Genomic DNA, 14,933 nt, shown 5'->3' with positions numbered 1-14,933 from the left:
GGTGTGTGACCCTTCAAAGAAACCATTTTGCAAGTACTTTTAAAGTACAAACATTTTACATCTCAATTTTCATCTGTTTTTGTGGCTTAAGAATATGCAGCAATTTTTAAGTACTATTGAAATGAGATACATAATAACATAAAGTGAACAATGAAAGAAAAATCTAGGTATAGTAAGAGTTTAAAATGTCAGTAGATTAAGAACTCCTTGGTTTTTACTACTGCATTTTCAAATTTCTTTTTGAGGAGAAATCTGCTTTTACTTTCTTTCTTTCTTTTTTTCATAAGATTTAGGAAATCCTCCCAAGATTTTGCAAGTTCCTTTTGGGGGCTTTCCATAATGACGACTGCAGGCTGTTACTTCAGGTAACTGTGAAACCTTTTTCATAGAAGTCAGTTGAAATTATGCTCGTAGTAATCATACTAAATATACTGAGAGTAGAGAAAGCAGATAAATATGTAAAGGATCAATTTTTACATTCAATTAAATATTTGCATTTTACTCCAATAATTAACATGAGGATGAAAATGATCTTGTGAAGCGCATCATACACATTGATATAACATGCATTACTTTACTAGGGTTAAAATATTATCATTATGCCTGATATGCACATGGGAAAGCAGATCCTAGGAATGAAGCATTTATAGTAAACATCCATATGTTTTAGTAAACACAATTGCATACTTTCCAGAGTAAGCAAATGTGTGAATTCATTAAATGGTACTGAAGAATTAGTCACTCTTTTTAAATCGCTAAAAGAAAAAAAAAAAAAACACTAAGTAGCATGCATTGAGATTATAAAAAAATAATAATGATAAAAATAGTAACGGGTACCTATTTGGATTTTTATATATACATATATATATATATATATATATATATATATATATATATAAGACCATCATACTAAGCCTACAATTTAGGCCCTATTTCCTCATACTTTGCAGAAGGCTGACCTTAGACAGGGAGGCATTTTAGTAATTCAGGTGATAACTGACCTAGTAGAACTTAAGATCTGGTCTTAGAAACTAGTCAATTATAATAAAGTTAACTCTTACATAGTATTCACTAATGTGAAACACCGGGCACTTTTCTAAGAACTTTCTATATATTGATTCATATAATCTACCTAATTTGGTTAATTCAATTGTGGTCTCCATTTTATTGATAAGGAAACTGAGTGATTAAATAACTTGCCAGAGGTCACATAACTAGTAAATGGCATAAAGAATTTAAATGTATCCATTCTAGCTCTGAAGGGTGTCTTAACCACGTCTTTGGCTTAGATGAAATTTCATTAGCTTAAATGGTTCAAAACTGATCTGATTCTGATAATCCTCAAAGTCTTAATTTATAAATATTTAAAAACATTAGAGAGCTTCCCTGGTGGCACAGTGGTTGAGAGTCCGCCTGCCGATGCAGGGGACACGGGTTCATGCAACGGTCCGGGAAGATCCCACATGCCGCAGAGCGGCTGGGCCTGTGAGCCATGACCGCTGAGCCTGCGCGTCCGGAGCCTGTGCTCCGCAACGGAAGAGGCCACAACAGTGAGAGGCCCGCGTACCGCAAAAAAAGAAAACGTTAGATGTCACAGGCTCCTTTTTGCTATCTTGCCCTCTCTATTGTCGTTTATTGGGATTCCCATCCACAATAAGAATGGTGACATCCCTCCCCTCTTTCAATGAGGGACTTTATTATCATGAGACCCTTCACATTTTCAGGACTTCATGATCTCATGACTTTGGGAAAAATTTTTGCGCTTCATTTGGGAAAAATTTTTGTGCTTCATTCAGAGTTTAGTTCTGGGGTAGCTGCCTCTAGGTAAGGGAAATAATTTTAGGCTATCTGCTATGTTGTCTCTTCAAGAGAGAAACCATAGGAAACAAGTGGTATACTGAATACAAAAACATGACTATGAAGGGTAATGAAAGTACTTTCTATGAAAAAGTCAAAGAAAATAAACTTTCATTAAAGCAAGCAAAAAGGAACTATATAAACTCAACTGCTTCATAAGTATCCTCTCAGTGTCCTTCTAGACATTTTGCATCCCCTAGGTTAGGAATCGGGGGATCAGAAATCAGGCAGAATTTCAGGAATGTACTGTCAGGGCTCTAAATACACCCTTTCTTACTCCACAGGAACACCACAGTCAGGATAAAGGCCATCTTCTAACTCTTTCCCTGCTAAGACTTGGGTTCAGGGAGCATCGTGAAACCAACCAATTCGAGTACTGCTCTGACTTTCCATAAATGTGACTACATTTCTCACAGCTATGGGGACCAAATCTCCTCAGTCTCTTGCGTGTTTTCTGATCCGAAGCAAAGGGCCAGAAGAAAGAAAATGGCTCTTTCACATTAGGGATCACGTGTCTTAAAACTTACCATCAGAGCCCAATCTCTTTGTCTTTGGGCTGGGTTTCATCTACAACTTCCAGCTTACGATTTTTGGAATGTGTTTTACAACTAGCCTTATAACTCCTAGACTTGGATCCTGATAGAGTCATTTCTCAAAACCCCAAGACTTCCCTTTTTCATTGAAATTCTATAATGCCTTGAGCACCTTTTAGACTCATTAAAATAGGATGTTAACTTTATATAGCTGTCCAATTTTCACCATCAGAGAGTGATGTCTCACCAGTATGTGAGCCCTTACACAAGAACAGCACTATGTGGTACAGTGACAACCATTGACACAGGCTTATTCACTTGTGCACAAATTTGAGTTCACACTGTGGGTCTTATTAAAAACTTTCCCCATATTTTCAGCCTTTCTAGTTAGTAAAACAACTGTTTAGTTTCAACCACTGGTCTTTCCTATCACCATTCCATTACTACTTATAAACTGACCTTAGTGACTAAGCCATCTGGGCAGGGGTGGGGATGGGGGGAGGGGAGGCAGTTGGGGTATTTGACAATCTAAGGCACAGAATAAGAATAAATGATGTTAGGAGAAAGCCATGGTCCAATTTCCTTCTCAAGAGGACTTAACAGGACTCTGAGAGTTGGGAAAAACTGTACCTGGCAATAAGAGTCAAAGCGCTGAAATGCCGTTTCCTTCTTTGACCTCTTACCTCATTTTTCTCTCCTGGTCCCGCTTTAAAATTCATTGTTGTGTTATAAGCACCTAACAAAATGTGAAAGTCTTGTGCAAATGTTAATAATAATCAGTCTTCTACACCAAGACTTAGGGGAAAACAATCTCCATTCTCATTTCTTAGTTATGAGGGTTAGCAGACCACCACCTATCTGGCCAGGGAATGTTTTCACTTTGGCCCTGAATTTCTTCACTGACCTATTAAGGACCCTCCCGAGTCGGTCCCCAACAAGGCTCCTTCTGCCCGCTATCACTTGTGCCAATAGAACAAGACGGAGTTTGGTTCAGAAGCAAAGGAGAGATTTATTCTTTCATCAAAAATGGAGAGGTGCGAGCTCGCGCTCTAAAGTATACTCTCCCTGACAGGCTGTGGGCAGGGATGCTGTGTAGGGTTCTTTTCCGCGAGGAGGAGGCGGAGCTCTCGTGGGTCAGGCGCAGGCGTGCTGCTCAGGTTTCAGATGGCAGTGCCCGGCACGGGTGCAGCGTCTCTGCACACAGCCTGCCGCCGCCATCTTGGATTGAGGAGGTCACTCGCGATGCTGCTGCCACAGCCCACCAATCTGAGGTGTCGGCACCGTTTCACACAAGGGACTCTGGTCTGAAGGGCCAAGTGCAAGGCCTCTGCATGATATACACTATGTGCAAGTCAAACTAGACTAAACACAAAGGGAAAAAATAAAAGGTTAAACTTTATTTTATTACACAGATTCTCTATTTTTAATCCCAGGGAATAGTTAATGGGCTTTGCTGGTGACGGTCCTTCTCTTCTTGGAGCAAAATTTGGTTCTCAGGTTATCATCACTGTCCCTTTAGTGTGCCACTATATGGCTTTTTACAGATAAGATTTCTGATAATCAAAGTTTCTTGCTATTGGGTAGTTTTTAACAAAATAAGCTGGCAGTTATCAGATAATTGCCAGATCTGTCAAAATTAACTTTAGTCTCTTTTCTTAAGGGGAAAAGAACCATTTGAGTCAATGTCTACTTAGGATATATTAACAGATTCATTTAATCATAACCATTTATAGCTCCAGAAGAGAATGGATTTTACTCCACTTAGATATATCTTTTTTAACATCTTTATTGGAGTATAATTGCTTTACAATGGTGTGTTAGTTTCTGCTGTATAACAAAGTGAATCAGCTATATGTACACATATATCCCCATATCCTCTCCCTCTTGGGTCTCCCTCCCACTCTCCCTATCCCACCCCTCTAGATGGTCAGAAAGCACCAAGCTGATCTCCCTGTGCTATGCGACTGCTTCCCACTAGCTATCTGTTTTATGTTTGGTAGTGTATATATGTCCATGCCACTCTCTCACTTCATCCCAGCTTACCCTTCCCCCTCCCCGTGTCCTCAAGTCCATTCTCTACGTCTGCGTCTTTATTCCCGTCCTGCCCTTAGGTTCTTCATGACCTTTTTTATTTTTATTTTTTTTGAGATTGTATATATATGTGTTAGCATACGGTATTTGTTTTTCTCTTTCTGACTCACTTCACTCTGTATGACAGTCTCTAGGTCCATCCATCTCACTACAAATAATTCAATTTCGTTTCTTTTTATGGCTGAGTAATATTCCATTGTATATATGTGCCACATCTTCTTTATCCATTCATCTGTCAATGGGCACTTAGGGTGTTAGGTTGCTTCCATGTCCTGGCTATTGTAAATAGAGCTGCAATGAACATGACTCTTTTTGAATTATGGTTTTCTCAGGGTAAATGCCCAGTAGTGAGACTGCTGGGTCATACGGTAGTTCTATTTTTAGTTTTTTAAGGAACCTCCATACTGCTCTCCATAGTGGCTTTATCAATTTACATTCCCACCAACAGTGCAAGAGGGTTCCCTTTTCTCCACACCCTCTCCAGCACTTATTGTTTGTAGATATTTTGATGATGGCCATTCTGACCGGTGTGAGATGATATCTCATTGTAGTTTTGATTTGAATTTCTCTAATGATTAATGATGTTGAGCATTCTTTCATGTGTTTGTTGGCAATCTGTATATCTTCTTTGGAGAAATGTCTATTTAGATCTTCTGCCCATTTTTGGATTGGGTTGTTTGTTTTTTTGATATTGAGCTGCATGTGCCACATGTAAATTTTGGAGATTAATCCTTTGTCAGCTGCTTCATTTGCAAATATTTTCTCCCATTCTGAGGGTTGTCTTTTCATCTTGTTTATGTTTTCCTTTGCTGTGCAAAACCTTTTGAGTTTCATTAGGTCGCATTTGTTTATTTATGTTTTTATTTCCCTTTCTCTAGGAGGTGGGGCAAAAAAGATCTTGCTGTGATTTATGTCATAGAGTGTTCTGCCTGTGTGTCATAGAGTGTTCTGCCTATGTTTTCCTCTAAGAGTTTTATAGTGTCTGGCCTTACTACATTTAGGTCTTTAATCCACTTTGAGTTTATTTTTGTGTATGGTGTTAGGGAGTGTTCTACTTTCATTCTTTTACAGGTAACTGTCCAGCTTTCCCAGCACCAGTTATTGAAGAGGCTCTCTTTTCTCCATTGTATATGCTTGCCTCTTTTGTCAAAGATAAGGTGACCACATGTGCATTGGTTTATCTCTGGGTTTTCTATCCTGTTCCATTAATCTATATTTCTGTGTGTGCCAGTACCATATTGTCTTGATCAGCGTAGATTTGTAGTATAGTCTGAAGTTAGGGAGGCTGATTCCTCCAGCTCCGTTTTTCTTTCTCAAGATTGCTTTGGTTCTTTGGGGTCTTTTGTATTTCCATACAAATTGTGAATTTTTTTGTTCTAGTTCTGTGAAAAATGCCATTGGTAGTTTGATAGGGATTGCATTCAATTTGTAAATTGCTTTGGGTAGTATAGTCATTTACACAATGCTGATTCTTCCAATCCAAGAATATGGTATATCTCTCCATCTGTTTTATCATCTTTAATTTCTTTCATCAGTGTCTTACAGTCTTCTGCATACAGGTTGTTTGTCTCCTTAGGTAGGTTTATTCCTACGTGTCTTATTTTTTTTTGTTGCAAAGCTAAATGAGAGTGTTTCCTTAATTTCTCTTTCAGATTTTTCAACATTAGTGTACAGGAATGCAAGAGATTTCTGTGCATTAATTTTGTATCCTGGTAGTTTACCAAATTCATTGATTAGCTCTAGTAGTTTTCTGGTAGCATCTTTAGGATTCTCTATGTATAGTATCATGTCATCTGCAAACACTGACAGCTTTACTTCTTCTTTTCTGATGTGGATTTTTTTATTTCTTTTTCTTCTCTGATGGCTATGGTTAAAACTTCCAAAACTATGTTGAATAATAGTGGTGAGAGTGGTCAACCTTGTCTTGTTCCTGATCTTAGTGGAAATGGTTTCAGTTTTTCACCATTGAGGACGATGTTGACTGTGGGTTTGTCATATATGGCCTTTATTATGTTGAGGTAAGTTCCCTCTATGCCTACTTTCTGAAGGGTTTTTATCACAAATGGGTGTTGAATTTTTTCAAATGCTTTTTCTGCATCTATTGAAATGATCATATGGTTTTTATTCTTCAAATTGTTAATAGGGTGTATCACATTGATTTATTTGCGTTTATTGAAAAATCCTTGCATTCCAGGGATAAACCCCACTTGATCATGGTGTATGATCCTTTTAGTGTGCTGTTGGATTCTGTTTGCTAGTATTTTGTTGAGGATTTTTGCATCTATGTTCATCAGTGATATTGGCCTGTATTTTTCTTTCTTTGTGACATCTTTATCTGGTTTGGTATCAGGGTGATGGTGGCCTCGTAGAATGAGTTTGGGAGTGTTCCTTCCTCTGCTATGTTTTGGAAGAGTTTAAGAAGGATAGGGGTTAGCTCTTCTCTAAATGTTTGATAGAATTTGCCTGTGAAGCCATCTGGTCCTTGGCTTTTGTTTGTTGGAAGATTTTTATCACAGTTTCAATTTCAGTGCTTGTGATTGGTCTGGTTATATTTTCTATTTCTTCCTGGTTCAGTCTCAAAGGTTGTGCTTTTCTAAGAATTTGTCCATTTCTTCCCGGTTGTCCATTTTATTAGCATATATTTGCTTGTAGTAATCTCATATGATCTTTTGTATTTCTGCAGTGTCAGTTGTTACTTCTTTTTTATTTCTAATTCTATTGATTTGAGTCTTCTCCCTTTTTTTCTTGATGAGTCTGGCTAATGGTTTATCAATTTTGTTTATCTTCTCAAAGAACTAGCAATTAGTTTTATTGATCTTTGCTATTGTTTCCTTCATTTCTTTTTCATTTATTTCTGATCTGATTTTATGATTTCTTTCCTTCTGCTAACTTTGGGATTTTTTTTGTTCTACTTTCACTAATTGCTTTAAATGTAAGGTTAGCTTGTTCATTTGAGATGTTTTTTGTTTCTTAAGGTAGGATTGTATTGCTATACAGTTCCCTCTTAGAACTGCTTTTGCTGCATCCTATAGGTTTTGGGTCATCGTGTTTTCATTGTCATTTGTTTCTAGGTATTTTTTGATTTCCTCTTTGATTTCTTCAGTGATCTCTTGTTTATTACATAGTGCATAGTTTAGCCTCTATATGTTTGTATTTTTTACACATTTTTTTTCCTGTGATTGATATCTAGTCTCATAGCGTTGTGGTCAGAAAAGATACTTGGTGTGATTTCAATTTTCTTAAATTTACCAAGGCTTGATATGTGACCCAAATTACAATCTATCCTGGACAATGTTCCATGAGCACTTGAGAAAAAAGTGTATTCCTTTGTTTTTGGATGGAATGTCCTATAAATATCAATTAAGTCCATCTTGTTTATGTATCATTTAAAGCTTGTGTCTCCTTATTTATTTTCATTGTGGATGATCTGTCCATTGGTGAAAGTGGGGTGTTAAAGTCCCTTACTATGATTGTGTTACTGTCGATTTCCCCTTTTTTGGCTCTTAGCATTTGCCTTATGTATTGAGGTGCTCCTATTTTGGGTGCAAAAATATTTACAATAGTCATATGTTCTTCTTGGATTGATCCCTTGATCATTAGGTAGTGTCCTTCTTTGTCTTTTGTAATATTCTTTGTTTTAAAGTCTATTTTGTCTGTTACGAGAATTGCAACTGCAGCTTTCTTTTGGTTTCCATTTGCATGAAATATCTTTTTCCATCCCCTCACTTTCGGTCTGTATGTGTCCCTGGTTGTGAAGTGGGTCTCTTGTAGACAGCATATATACGGGTCTTGTTTTTGTTTCCTTTCAGCCAGTCTATTTCTTTTAATTGGAGCATTTAATCCATTTACATTTAAGGTAATTATTGATATATATGTTCCTACTACCATTTTCTTAACTGCTTTGGGTTTGTTATTGTAGGTTTTTTCCTTCTCTTGTGTTTCCTGCCTAGAGAAGTTCCTTTAGCATTTGTTGTAAAGCTGGATTGGTGGTGCTGAATTCTGTTAGCTTTTGCTTTTCTGTAAAGTTTTTAATTTCTCCATCAAATCTGAATGATATCCTTGCTGGGTAGAGTAATCTTGGTTGTAGGTTTTTCCCTTTCTTCACTTTAAATGTGTCCCTCCACTCCCTTCTGGCTTGCAGAGTTTCTGCTGAAATATCATCTGTTAACATTATGAGGATTCCCTTGTATGTTATTTGTTGTTTTTCCCCTGCTGCTTTTAATATTTTTTCTTTGTATTTAATTTTTGATAGTTTGATTAAAACGTGTCTTGGCATGTTTCTCCTTGGATTTATCCTGTATGAGACTCTCTGTGCTTCCTGGACTTGATTAACTATTTCCTTTCCCATATTAGGGAAGGTTTCAACTATAATGTCTTCAAATATTTTCTCAGTCCCTTTCTTTTTCTCTTCTTCTTCTGGGACCCTATAATTTGAATGTTGGTGAGGTTAATGTTGTCCCAGAAATCTCTGAGACTGTCCTCAATTCTTTTCATTGTTTTTTCTTTATTCTGCTCTCAAGTAGTTATTTCCACTATTTTATCTTCTAGGTCACTTATCTTTTCTTCTGCCTCAGTCATTCTGCTATTGATTCCTTCTAGAAAATTTTTAATTAATTTATTGTGTTGTTCATTATTGTTTGTTTGGTCTTTTTTTCTCCTAGGTCCTTGTTAAACTTTTTTTTTAATATATTTTCTCCATTCTATTTCCATGATTTTGGATCATTTTTACTATCATTACTCTGAACTCTTTTTTTAGGTGGACTGCTTATTTCCTCTTCATTTGTTAGGTCTGGTGGGTTTTTACCTTGCTCCTTCATCTGCTGTGTGTTTCTCTGTCTTCTCATTTTGCTTAACTTACTGTGTTTGGGGTCTCCTTTTCGCAGGCTGCAGGTTTGTAGTTCCTGTTGTTTTTGGTGTCTGTCCCCAGTGGCTAAGGTTAGTTCAGTGGGTTGTGTAGGCTTCCTGGTGGAGGGGACTGCTGCCTGTGTTTTGGTGGATGAGGCTGGATCTTATCTTTCTGGGTGGCACGTCCACATCAGGAGGTGTGTTTTGGGGTGTCTGTGACCTTATTATGATTTTAGGCAGCCTCTCTGCTATTGGGTGAGGTTGTGTTACTTTCTTGCTGGTTGTTTGGCATAGGGTGTCCAGCACTGTAGCTTGCTGGTCTTTGAGTGGAGCTGGGTCTTGGCATTGAGATGGAGATTTCTGGGAGATTTTTGCCGTTTGTTATTACGTGGAGCTGGGAGGTCTCTGGTGGACCAAGGTCCTGGACTTGGCTCTCCCACCTCAGAGTCACACGCCTGACACCTGGCTGGAGCTCCAAGACTTTGTCATCCACATGGCCCAGAATAAAAGGGAGAAAAAAAAAAGACAGAAAGAAAAATAAATTAAATAAAATAAAGTTATTAAAATAAAAATTAAAAAACAATTATTAAAAATAAAAAAAAATTAAATAATAAAAAAAAGAAAGAAAGAAGGCAGCAACCAAACCAAAGAACAAATCCACCAATGATAACAAGCACTAAAAACTATACTAAAAAAAAAACAAACAAACAGAGATACAGAACCCTAGGACAAATGGTAAAAGCAAAGCTATACAGACACAATCACACACAGAAGCATACACATACACAGTCACAAAAAGAGAAAAAGGAAAAATTTATATCGTTGCTCCCAAAGTCCACTCTCAATTTTGGGATGATTCGTTGTCTATTCAGGTATTCCAGAGATGCAGGGTACATGAAATTGATTGTGGAGATTTAATCTGTTGCTCCTGAAGCTGCTGGGAGAAATTCCCCTTTCTCTTCTTTGTTCTCACAGCTCCTGGGGTTCAGCTTTGGATTAGCCCCCTCCTCTGCATGTAGGTCACCTGAGGGCATCTGTTCTTCGCTCAGACATGATGGGGTTAAAGAGCAGCTGATTCGGGGGCTCTGGCTCACTCAGGCCGGGGGGAGGGAGGGGTACGGATGCGGGGCGAGCGTGTTGTGGCAGAGGCCGGCCTGATGTTGCACCAGCCTGAGGCGTGCCTTGTGTTCTCCAGGGGAAGTTGTCCCTGGATCACAGGACCCTGGCAGTGGCGGACTGCACAGGCTCCCGGGAGAGGGGTGTGGATAGTGACCTGTGCTTGCACACAGGCTTCTTGGTGGCGACCAGCAGCCTTAGCATCTCATGCCCGTCTCTGGGGTCCGCGCTGATAGCCACGTCTTGCACCCGTCTCTGGAGCTCATTTAGGCGGTGCACTGAATCCCCTCTCCTCGTGCACCAGGAAACAAAGAGGCAAGAAAAAGTCATCTCTTGTCTCCTCAGCAGCTCCAGACTTTCTCCCAGACTACCTCCCGGCTAGCTGTGGCGCACTAGCCCCTTCAGACTGTGTTCACACCATCAACCCCAGTCCTCTCCCTGGGATCCGACCTCTTAAGCCGAGCCTCAGCTCCCAGCCCCACCCGCCCCGGCAGGTGAGCAGACAAGCCTCTCGGGCTGGTGAGTGCTGGTCGGCACCGATCCTCTGTGCAGGAATCTCTCTGCTTTTCCCTCCGCATCCCAGTTGCTGCGCTCCCCTCCGTGGCTCCGAAGCTTCCCGCCTCTGCCACCCGCAGTCTCCGCCCACTAAGGGGCTTCCTAGTGTGTGGAAACCTTTCCTCCTTCACAGCTCCCTCCCACTGGTGCAGGTCCCGTCCCTACCCTTTTGTCTCTGTTTATTCTTTTTTCTTTTGCCCTACCTGGGTATGTGGGGAGTTTCTTGCCTTTTAGGAGGTCTGAGGTCTTCTACCATTATTCAGTAGGTGTTATGTAGGAGTTGTTCCATGTGTAGATGTATTTCTGATGTATTTGTGGGGAGGAATGTGATCTCCAAGTCTTACTCTTCCGCCATCTTGAAGGTGTCCTCCACTTAGATATATTCTTGATGCAAAGTTTCATCTTTAGCCATAAATACATTCACTCATATGAAAAGAGTATCTGTAATTAGTTTATCCTATATAATGGAAAGATATTCTACAATGTGTTTTTTTACATCAGATTAATTCTTCACTCAATCTTTACATCTAAAAGCCATACTTTTGATAACAAAGTCAAATCTGTCAAACTCACTGAAATCATTCTATTAACAGTTGACCAGAATGATTTTTAAAATCATGTATTATTCCAGTAATTGTTCTCTAAATATTGGCTAATATTTTTATTATCATCTTCTTATTGATATTTTTGAAATCACTTTAGTGCCTGACCTGTAATAAAACTCATATATTCCATCTCAAGAAAATATTATCCCAATTTACACTGAAAAAACTGAGGCTATAAAGTTAGGTAACTTGTCAAGGATCAAACAGCTAGTTATTAGTGCAGCCAGAACTTAATTGCAGACCTGTCTGACTCTAAATGAAGCATAGAGAAAATTCCCCAAATTTTGAATGTCCTTTCTATTCACTTTTCCTTGTATATCTGAAAACTTAAAAGAGAACAAAAAATATAAAACTCATCACTAAAGTTTTTCATGATAGAGAGGAGAAATTAGAAGAAACAAAGATTTGTGGGTATACCAACAGGTAGCACTATTTGATCTAAACTGTCAACTAAAGTATTTGATCATAGCAAAGACTCCATAATTCACATACCCTACCTGATCACTTCCTCCAGTGGAAAATGAATTCAGTGATAACAATAATGTGTCATTGCCTAAGCAAGTTAAGGGATGAAGGAGGGAAATTATGTAGACATCTGTTTTAGCAACAGAGGGTATGGATGATTCATATTCAAATCACAATACTTTAGAATTCAATGCTTTGGGGATATTACAATCTAAAAATACTATTCGATCAAATACACATGACTACCCACTGCAAGCTTAGTGAAACATCCCATAAGAAACTAAAATGATAATGATTAAACTAAACCAACAATTAATTTATAATTAAAAAACACAGATAACAACAATTAAAATAATGGCCAAATCTAGACATTTCTGGTTCACCGATAACAAATTGTCCTCCCTTAAAACTGAGGGAACATTGTCAAGCATTGTCAACACTTCTGAGTATAAAGCTGAATTAGTCTGCAGGAAGCTCTAGCAACTTGATATTTTTGGTATATAAATACCAAGTGTTAATATCATATGTTACTAGTAAAATAAAACAAAACAAAAACCTTTTAGTTGTAAATAAAGATAAGATAGGTCTATGGAATAAAGCCTGATTTTTCATTAATGATGTAAAGGATCACCTGTACATTTGAGCTCTTTGGGAGGTCGCTTAAAGACCACCAATGGGCCACAGAATATTCTTTGAGAATCACTGTTTTAGAAAATATTTATGTTCATCTCAAAGGGAGTAAAGGTAAATAGTTCATCTCCTTTTTTATCTCAAGTTATACTCTTTTTTAAACAACGGAAATTGTTTTTTGTGTCTCAGATGTGTTGTGGGCTTTATGGAGAACATAAGAAAGTGGCGTATTTTCCTCACTTTGAAAAATTTTTCCTTGCACCCCGACTTCTCTCTCGCAACTCTTCATTTGGTAAAATAGCACCATTCACACCAAATCTCTTTTCTTTTTTTCTCTCACATGAGCAAACACTGTCACCTCTATCTACAAATGTATCTCAAATTTAATCACTGCTAAGTTAGTCCAAGCCCTGGTCTTCCCTGGGTGCCTGATTACACCTTCTCTTTCTGTCTCTTCCTCCCTACTCTTCCTGCTCTACAGAGTGATCTTTTCAAAATGAGAATCAAAGCATAATACTCTGATGGTCTCAACCACCCGTGGCTTCCCATGATGTGGAAACCCAGCATCCTTCCCAATCAGCCTTATCTCCTACCCCTCCTCTCCTCTGTCCCTCAGGGTAGGTAGTGATGTGGCCTCCTTCCTACATCAAACCAGAAATTTTCCCACCTCAGAGACTTCACACGTGGAATTTTCTCTGCCTGGAATGCTTTCCCCAGGCATAGGTACACGGCTTGCATGTTTGCTGCATTTGTATCTCATCCTTATGTCATTTCTTTAGAGATCTCTTCCCTAAAAAGTCTATCCAAAATGCACAGTCTGTCTCTCCTTTACCCTGCTTCATGTTTTTTTGCTTAGTCTTTATCACAATGTAACATGATATTATATATGCAATTGCTTAAATGTTTATCAGCTGTCTCCCCTACTATAATGTAAATTCTATGAGGCAGGGACTTTTTGTTTTATTTATCTCTGTAAACCTAGTTCCTAAAAGAGTTCCTCATATATAGAGCATGTCAGTAAATATTTCTTAAATGACCGAACATCTATATTTATATCTACACTTAGGTCATTGTTGGGCTGAATTTAGATAACTGCCTAATGCCACATTCAGGTAGCAAATTGCTGGAGAGTTTCTCTAGAATTCTTACTCATTTGTAGTATAATTGATGGTTCTGTAGGCTGCCTGAGACCCAGTGACCGTATTCCAATCTAGGGTGAAAGAAGAAGGATAGCAGGGTTGATTTCAGTTTCTCCCATTCACAGCTAGCTGGACATTTAGCATTCCAGATTTAATCTTTTGTTTAAAAAAAAGTAGCTATCTCCCTACAATCTCCCCAGCCCCACTCTGAGTGATCTGAACCTCCAACAAAAGTGCCCCTATTCATAATTCTGAATGACAAGTATTGTAACCACACTCCTCCCCCTAATTTTGCTGCTCCTGGGGAAGAAAAAAAAAGTTTAAGAGCCTGAAACTTTAACAAGCCTCTGCCTTTATTTCATGTGACACTTTGACTTGCTAGCTAAAAGGATTGCAAATTGAAACTGAATTATATTTTAAATGAGCTAAATATATTCCACTAGGGGAAATATATTTAAAAGATATATCCTAGCAATATCATGAAACTGTAATCCAATAAGAACTTTTTCAACTCTTCAAAGTAGAAGAGGTTAGATTTTTTTTTGATTCATAACTATAGTTACAATAATTTTACCAAAATAGTTGAATAATTAACATCAGAATATGATATCATAGTAATTGGAAACATGTTGTAGGAAAAAGAGATATTTTATATTTTTATGTTAGTGATAAAAATAATAAGAAAAATAATAATAGCTATAATACCATGGGACAGGCAATGTTACAAGCACTTTGGAACCACTCTCTTCAAACCTGATGCAAGCAGCAGCATCTCTCCTGAGGATTATTGCAGTAGCTTCCAACCTTGTCTATCTGCTACTTTTCCTTGACCCCTACAACCTATTTTCAGTATATCTTGCCCAATGATGCTTTAAAGAATAAATAGTACCATATCATTTTCCTGCTCAAAACCCTTCGATGGCTTTCCACCTCTCCTAGTGTAACAGTCAAAGCCCTTACCCTGTCCTACTAGGTCCTACATAAGGTGACCCCCAGGACTTCCCTGATGTCATCTCCTCCTTGCTCACACTGGCTTCTGTGCCACTTCTTAAACCTTCCAGGCATGCTTCTTCCCCTGGGCCTTGAACTTGATATTC

At 38.3% G+C, this 14,933-nt stretch overlaps 1 long non-coding RNA gene across 1 annotated transcript; it reads right to left on the bottom strand.

The window, feature by feature from the left end:
* Positions 1 to 3,374: 3,374 nt before the first annotated feature.
* On the bottom strand, positions 3,375 to 11,176 carry LOC149750722 (uncharacterized). The gene is made up of 2 exons (XR_016394906.1): positions 9,340 to 11,176; positions 3,375 to 3,752 (listed from the first exon to the last, which is right to left on the bottom strand). It is a non-coding gene; the product is annotated as an uncharacterized LOC149750722 (long non-coding RNA).
* Positions 11,177 to 14,933: the final 3,757 nt, after the last annotated feature.

The sequence above is a fragment of the Delphinapterus leucas genome, chromosome 1, assembly GCF_059928025.1.
Source record: "Delphinapterus leucas isolate spDelLeu-1000000601 "Yukka" chromosome 1, BTC_Dleu_Yukka2, whole genome shotgun sequence".
NCBI lineage: Eukaryota > Metazoa > Chordata > Mammalia > Artiodactyla > Monodontidae > Delphinapterus > Delphinapterus leucas.
This window is presented reverse-complemented; position numbering and strand designations above follow the sequence as displayed.